Genomic DNA, 8,596 nt, shown 5'->3' on the forward strand with positions numbered 1-8,596 from the left:
GAATGTGCTTATTTATAAAAGGTTTGAATAAGCACACTGAAGGGCTTTATCTGCTTGTTGTTCCTTCCTTTGGGGGACCAGCCCTCCCTCTTCCGCAGTTATTCTTCTTGGTCTGTGTAGTCCTGGTGAGGAGTGAAGATGAGATCCAGCTTTGCCCGGAGTTCTCCATCCGCACTCTGTCTTCTCCATTCCTGCCTCCTTTCTCCAACGTACACACACAGTGATTGTTCGAAGAAGGAGCAGCACAAGACTCAGACTGGGCCAAATCAGAGTCCTCCTTGGGAGTTTTTCAGAGAATGCTCTCTCTTTCTGGCATCTCAAGCCTCTAAGGATGACATAGACCAGGAAGTAGCAGCCAACTCTACCACAAGGTGGAGAGAATGAGGCCAGCACAGAGAGAAACAGAGTCAGAAGGTAGAGACAGCCCTGCTGAGAATTCAGCCACAACTAAAGTCAGCTCTATGTACCTCTGGACTTTACAGTTATGTGAAACATAAATTCCTATTTTGCTTAAGGATTTGGTTTCTTTGCACCAAAAGACTTGATATACATACCTTCTCTGAAAGATGCTCTCTGATTTTCTAAGATATCTGTAATAGTCTGCATCTATATAACATTCTTTATAAGATGCTTCAAGAACCTGACCAAAAAAAAAAAAAAATCATTACGGATGTTATACAATGCGTAAGGATGAAAGTTAGAAATCAGTTGTCAGGTTAGCTGATAACCCAAGGCAGGCACAAACTTCGTCAATATTTTTGGAAACCCACGTTTTCAGATCTACAGTGGACCTCATGCTAGTTATTGGAGTCACCTTAGGAATGAACTATGTCATGTTAAGTTTTCATTGTATTTGTTACTTTTCAGGGAAAGTGATTTCAGTCTCAGTAAAACCTAACACATGTAGTAGTATCACAGTGGTGCTATTTTTGCCATCTTTGTGTAATAATAAAAAGGCATCGTCTGTTTTCAACAGTCTAAAGGGATTCCATATCCACAAATTCACCCTATTTCATATTTTAGTAATTTCTCCCTTACTTTCACAGTATTTAGCAAAATCTTGTTTTTGTTTGAATGTAAGAAGGAAATTGGAGTAATGTGTAATTGAAGCAAACCAGATTAAGAACGAAGCTATTCTAAAACCCAGCTGCCAACCAGCTACTCAGTCACCCACCCTACTTAATATGTTCTCTTGGAATTGAATAGCAGCCAAAACCAAATTCTCTTCAAAACTGGATTAAGATGCATGTGGGTAACAAAATGCTCTTAAACAAGCCTTCCCATATCAGTAAATAACTTGAGAGGAAAGAGGCAGATGAAAAATCCCTGGGAATTTATGAAAACTTGGCAGAGATGTTTATCATTTAGGTTATGCAAGAAACTATCCTAATAATAAATGAGCACACTGAAAAAGTCCTTGTGTAACACATACCATATTTTACTACCATTTGAAAAGTATGTAAAAATGTTTTTCGTTTTTTTTTTTAACCTTTCTAAATTCAGGCACACAATGCCTTCAAGAAGTTATTTTTGGTGCTGGTACAGTGTTCTGACACCTTCTCCCTGAGTAAAATTGACACATCTGCTGAAATTAACATTTTTATCTCCATGGACCCACGTGTCCCTGAGAAATATAAAATATCATTGCGTTTTTCTGCTAACCAGCATTTGGAAGCAGACAGCTATTCAAGCCAAATCTCCTCATTAATCCATATCTCCTTTGAATATTGTAAGGCCTTACACAGGGTGAATAAACTCAGTTCAAACTAAACCAAATAGATGTGTCTGTGGTACCCCAAATCCCATGTGTTGGGATCTGCATATAGATAATACATGGGCAATCCAGCAAGTTTGCTTGATGCCCAGATCTAGAGAGGAAGGAAGAGCAGTGCAGCTGTAATGTTTCCTTACATCCAATACAGAAACAGGTCCAAGGCACTGGAATCTATGCAAAATTTCCTCTTGTTCCCTCTACCCACATCTCCTTTTAATTGACCCTAGGGCTCCATCATTACAGATTGGAATCACAATCTAACGTTTCACTAGTCAATATACCTCAAGACTCAAGAATAATTAAACATTTGTCATGCACTTTCCTATGTGTTAGAAATATAAGAAAGATGTACTTAGTCCAAGGGAATAGAAGACAGGTACATAAATAATTATAACACAGAGCAGAATGTGGTAAGGGAGAAATAAGTATAATGTAACAGGGATTCAAAGGAAAAAAACCACCACATATGAAAAAGCTTAATGAAAGAAGTGAATCTTGACCTAAAAGACAGGAAAGATCAGAATGACAGAGGCTGATAGAGAAAAGAAAAAGAAGGTGAGAAAGCCCGAGCTATGTTAGTGAAAAAAGAGCAGTCCAGCTTCACGCAAACCAAGGGAATATATAGAGGGTAGAAAGAAAGGACCTAAGGGCGAACTGAGTTTTGATTTTATTCAGTAGGCTGTAGGGAGCCAGGGCCCTCCAAACCAGGAGTATTTTAATGCATGATTAGGTTTGTCTTAAAAGAAAATTAACATCCAGGAATAGGATGGATGTAGATTAGCAAGGGTGACAGAGGAAGGACTGAAGGAATGAGACTAGTTGGAAGGTAGATAATAAAGGATCAGAGTGAGAAGAGTTACAGAGAAGTTAGAAAAGTACAGATTCAAGAGATATTTTAAAGGTAATATTGACAAAGCTTAGTAATTTATAAGATGTTAGGGTAAGGGCAGGGAGGGCATCAAAGATGGCTTTGCATAGCATGGGTGACAGGAAGACACTACTCCACAATTATGGCATGGTTTGGTACGGAAATTTTATGAGTTTAGTTTTGTACACATTGAGCTTAAACAAAAGAATGTAAACTTTAAGTCTGCTTTTTCTCAGATATCCTTTAGAAAAATTTTGCTTTGACTGCTGAGTTCCAAAATTAGCTCCAAGCTGTCTAGCTCTGTGCTCAAGTGTTTTGTTTTGGGGCGTTGGAATATCCCTTTCTCTAAGATCTGCCACTTTTACTGTCCAAAATTTCATTTAACAAAAGATAGGTGATGGTAATTTAAATGTTTTTCTCAGTAGCCTTTTTTTTTCTTGCTGTCAGTAGATATTTTAATTTTTATTATAACTAAATTTTGGATGCAATAACTTTTGTTAATAAAACGTGTGAACAAAGAAGCATAACGTCTGGGGTTCTAACTTAATATATACCAAAGCGTCTGACTCTAAAAAGGATTTCTTAGTTGTTGTGCCATCTGTTTAGAGACTAATTAATGGTTTAAAAATAGATGATCTTTTGAAGGCAAATGACATCAAAATCGTGGAATATATTAATATAGATCGTAAACCTACACACAGACAACAATGATATGCTTTAGGCATTGCATTAAACAGGCTGAGATGATGCCACGATAAATGAACATTATGTGTACGTTACAATTTGTACAGATAAGGAGGTAGGTACTTCAAAGAACAGTAAGGCAGGGTTATTTATTAGGTACTTTCATAGGTCTCTTTTCAAATGTTACTGCTGATGATTAATTTTTAAACTTTATCTAGTCATATGTGCATTTTTAACCTATATACAAAGATGAACCTTCTCTTTCTCCTAAGTCTAAACATTTTCTAAAATATAATTATAAACATACAAATCTCTGCTCCACTTTGCCTATCGTTCTATCTCCACATTCCCTTTCACAATGCAAGTTCTTGAACAAGCTGCCCACACATGCAATATCTATTTCCATGCCTTGTACTCATTCCTCAGCCCCCTGCAATGTGGCTTCCACCTTCACAAGGCCAATGAAGTCAATTCTCACCAAGATCATCCTGATCTAGGTGACCCTAAATCAAATGAAGAAATGAGCTAATTTATCTAATATACTTAGTAGAGTATCTGAAATATTCAAGATATGTTCCAAACTTCTGTCTTTTCTTGGTACCTTCTGACTATATGTAAATCCAGCAAATGATCTTTCCATCATTCAAAATAATTGAAAAGTCATCACATTTTCACTCACTTGTATTTATATAACTAAACAAGAAAAATAGCTAAAAGAATAAAGTAAAGTATACCCTTCCATTTTAATTCTTCAAGAAAATCTCATCAACATATGTAATATAATTTTCTGGAATTTGGGCAGAAGAGAAGCTAAGTATTCAGTCTGGTTCTCAAAATTTGTAACTTTTTTGATTCGTGTTCTGGCTGGACCACAGAACCCGACAACTGATATCTTTTCAAAAGTGTTAAAGACCTTCCTAAGATAGGGCTGGGAGAAGTTTACGTTACAGTAACAACCCATTCACCCTGGTGTGAGCTTTTTGGCAATTACAGCCAGAAACAAAGACAGGAAGCTGGAAATGAAACAAGCCTCTTGGCATCAAGGAAAACAGTCACAAAGGCCACATCCAAAAACTGGTAACTACCCTCAGATGTCTTACTTTCTAAAAAGGCCAGCATGTTAAGGCTTGGGAAAAATCCCTTCAATGTGCTCTTGAGGGCAAGACTGTATTTCAGACAGTACAATAATCAATGTTGATAAGAACAAACCAGTCAGTAAGTAAAGATTATGTTTGGGATCCTTATTATGTGAATCTTGGACAATGCACCATTCTTTAGCAAGATTTACTTCCAAAATGCTTATAGGTACAAACTTCCAGCTATAAAATAAGTCACAGGGATGTAATGCATATATAGGGAATAGAGTCAATAATATTACAACAACTTTGTATGGTGATGGATGGGAACTGGTCTTACTGCTGTGATCACTTTATAATGTATAAAAATACTGAATCACTATGCTGCACACCTGAAACTAATACAATATCATATGTTAATTTTACACGTATGATGTGTATCATTGAGCGTATCATTATAACAACAAAAAAGGCAGAGTTTGGGTAATTCAGTTTTGAGAAATTTTACTTGGGGGGAAGAACTCATTTTCAGATAATCCTGAATAATGAGTTAATAATTCTGAACTCCCTCCACTATGAAAAAATATAACCACCAAGCCTAGACAGGGCCACAGCTGTTCAATCCAAGGAGAGATTTATTGTGAAAATAGAGTCAGAGAAACTAGATTCTAGACTCTCTGCCAAAAACCAGCTGGGTAATCTTGACTTCTCTTTGCTTTGGTTGACTTCTCTGAAAAACAAGGACATTAGACTAGTTGATTTCTAAAAATCCTTTCCAGTTCTAATATTCAAGCATTAAGTATATGAAGATGCTAAAGAGTAATGGGAAGGAAAAGCTAAATCACATTATAAACAATTATCTTCCTTTTATTCATTCAATAAACATTTATTAAGGCTTCTATTGAGATGACCTATACCAAGCTCTGAGAACACTGTAGTAAGTAAAAGAGATCCTGCCTTGAGCTTTCTGTTTAGAGAGGGAGTCAGGCAACAACAAAGCAAACCAACCAGATAAGAAAACAAGAGTCTGAGAATAATAGGAAAGACATCTTTTTTAGATAAGATGGTCAGGGAATGGCACCTCTGGAGAGGTCATGTCTGAACCTAAATAATGAAAAGAAAAGCCATATGAAGAATTAGTGAAGAGCATTTCAGGAAGAGTAACCTTTAATGCCTAGGCCCTAAAAAAGGGGGAAAACTCAGTAAACTTGAGAAAATGAAAAAAAAAAGTATGACTATAATAATTAAGCAGGAGAGTGGCACGAGAAGATTTGCAGAGTTATCTGGGGGTCAGTACACACAGTCTTGTTAAGCCATTCTAAGAAATCTGGACTCATTCTTAAGGATGGTAGAGAAATCAGTGAAGGGCTTTAAATAGGGCAGCAACACTTGCTGTTGTTATAAAAGATGGATTGGAAAGGGATAGAATGGAAGTGGGGAAATCAAGTACTTAGGAGGCTGTGGTAGGAGTATAGGCAAAGTATGATGGTGGTTTGACTATGATACTGCAGTAGGGATTGGAGAAGGGGAGAGATTTAAGATATATCACGGAGGTAGAATCAAAAGGGTTTTCTAATGGATTGTTTCCACATATTTGAGAGAATGAAGGGAATCAAAGTTGAAAAATAATATGGTGCTAAGTTATTGATTTTGGGAGAATGTTTTGGGTGGGGAATAGAGCAATTAAGAATAATTAGAGGAAAAATAAAGAGCTCAGTTTTAGATGTGGTGTTTGATATATGTGAGACATCTTATGTAAGCAATAGATATCTGAACCCTCTGTTCTTATATCTTTTGATTTTGGTCACAGTAATTGCATACCTTTTTTTCTAAGAACCATCTTCTATTTACCTTTTTATGTACATTACCCAGCAAATTCCTGGGGTCACAGTTGGTGCTTAATACATATTTAATAATCTTCTCAAAAATAAGCATCTTTTCCCCTAAACTTTACATTTATCAGTGTGTCCTCATCCCGACTGTAAAATTTCAGATGATTCTAGTCCACGTCTTCCGAATAGTACTTGAAGCTTAGAATAGAGAATACTATTCTGGGTCGAATTCACTTTGCAGTCTGGCCAATTTCCCACTACCCACCTCCCATTCCCCCACCCCCGGGCTGGTTTTAAAATTCCTAGATTGAATTCTATACTTTGTCATTTGCCATAAAAAAAAACTCAAGATACTCCTACTTGGACAAGCAGGGACCGCTTTTCAAAGTTAGCACTGAACCAGAGCACATTTCCTGATAGCTTCAAACTACAGTGGGACTCCCATAATTGTGGTCTTGACCCAGACCCTCTCAACCCACTCCCTTTCCCCCAATAACCGGACTTAGGGATAACTAAAAATGGCAGCAGAAGGTTAACTAGCAACAATCCACAAATTTGCTTTAACTTTTAAAATCCAACATTTCGGATGAAGTTTTGTTAAAAAAAAATGGTCATTTAACATTTTTGATTTCTGTAGGAACTTTCTAGCTTGCTTAGTAACAATTTTGTCTTAGATCACTAAAGAAATCTTACCTTCAGGAAAATGGCATAAGTAATCTGCTAAATAACAAAGTCTTGCTAATAATAATCAGCCCAGGCTTCCCGACCAGAAAGGCCTCCTCAGAATGACTAGAGAAGGTAAGTGTGTAGCTTACTCCTTCCTTGTTCCCCTCCAAAGTGTGCTCTCTGCTCTGTATGTACATGTAACTTTTAAAATATTTAAAGGCGGGGCAAGAGTCTCACGTCCATATTTCCCAATTAGCTTGGCATGATGCCCTACAATAAAGTGCTTATTTTTCACATGGGAATCTCTTTTACAAATGAAGATGAAAATATATATATTATCTTTTAAGTAATTGCTTATGTGATACTGCAGATACCAGGGAGTGTAACTAAACAAAAATATAATTAAACTTTCTTCTTCCTATGCATCTTAGGTCTATTGCTGGTTAACACTTCTTCAGGCTGTATCATTTATTAGATCAAGGCACACTACAAAGCTGCTTATAATCCCTTTGCCTAAAAAGTGAGGTCAAATGATATTAAGATGCCAAAGATCAGCCTGCACAATCCTCTTCTACTTCTAGTCAACACAGTCAACAATCCAAAATAATTAAATGGAGAACAAAAATGTGTATTTTCTTCCAATTCCAATAATTCCCATTGGTAACAGAACTGAAATGCTAAACACTCACTTGGCAGACTTACCGAAAAAAATTTCAGGTCGGGCAGTTGAGATAAAATCATGACTGAACACTTGCCAAATCCACCCTCACTTACCTCCTCTCAGCATTACCTCCCACCAATAATTCCTCAAATAAAAGACTAGATGAGTCAACCCCAAATTTGAAGTGTAGGAGCCAAAAACCCCCCAACATCCCCAAACATTGAGGCAGCTAACCAAGGCTTGGGGGTGTAAGCCACAGACCAGAGACACTTGCTATCTGCTCTTTTATTTTACCAATGAGTAGCAGATGTGCTCTTGTCAACCAGTTATGTGAGCTGATGGGGAGGACAAGGCATTTTGGAAATTTGCTTAGAGCAGCAAGTCTTTGAGCAATAGTCATATCAATACTAAACCACAGCAGCTTATAACCAAACACATCAACCACACCCTCATCTGTCCCGGGTACGTATTTTACAGTTTCTTGCATAACTTACCAAAAATTAAAGTCTTATATCTGGCAAATTATATACAATCTGTAATGTGCAGTTATTGCTACTGTGTCTTCCCTCTTTCAATGGTAAACTGTTCTCTTCTTTTAGGAGGAAGTTCAACTTTCATATATTAGAGATCCCAGACTATTTCCCTACTCCTATTTGGGATTCTATTTGAGGGAAAAGGGGGTTGGGAGTGGTTGTGAAACGTTTGATAAATACTAGGTTAAACCAAGCTTTAAACAGTTCCTTAAGCAGGATGTCTCAGACTCTTTAATATGATGATGTGCATTATTATAAATCTCTGGGAGGTAGGGGAATAAAGCATATAGCATGTGCAAAGCACATTTGCTCATGGAATCCTTTTCATGGAACATGTGGGATTGAGGGTTTCACGGAACACATTGGGAAATGCTGGCTTAGGTATATGTTAGTTTTTACAGGCTAGCTTGGTACTTACTTTGTAACACAGAGTCTATGAAAAAAAATCATTTTTTGAGTTTGAAACATCCTGTTTAGAAACAAACTTGTGGAATGCAACCAA

Source organism: Balaenoptera musculus, chromosome 4 (genome assembly GCF_009873245.2).
Source record: "Balaenoptera musculus isolate JJ_BM4_2016_0621 chromosome 4, mBalMus1.pri.v3, whole genome shotgun sequence".
NCBI classification, from domain to species: Eukaryota; Metazoa; Chordata; class Mammalia; order Artiodactyla; family Balaenopteridae; genus Balaenoptera; species Balaenoptera musculus.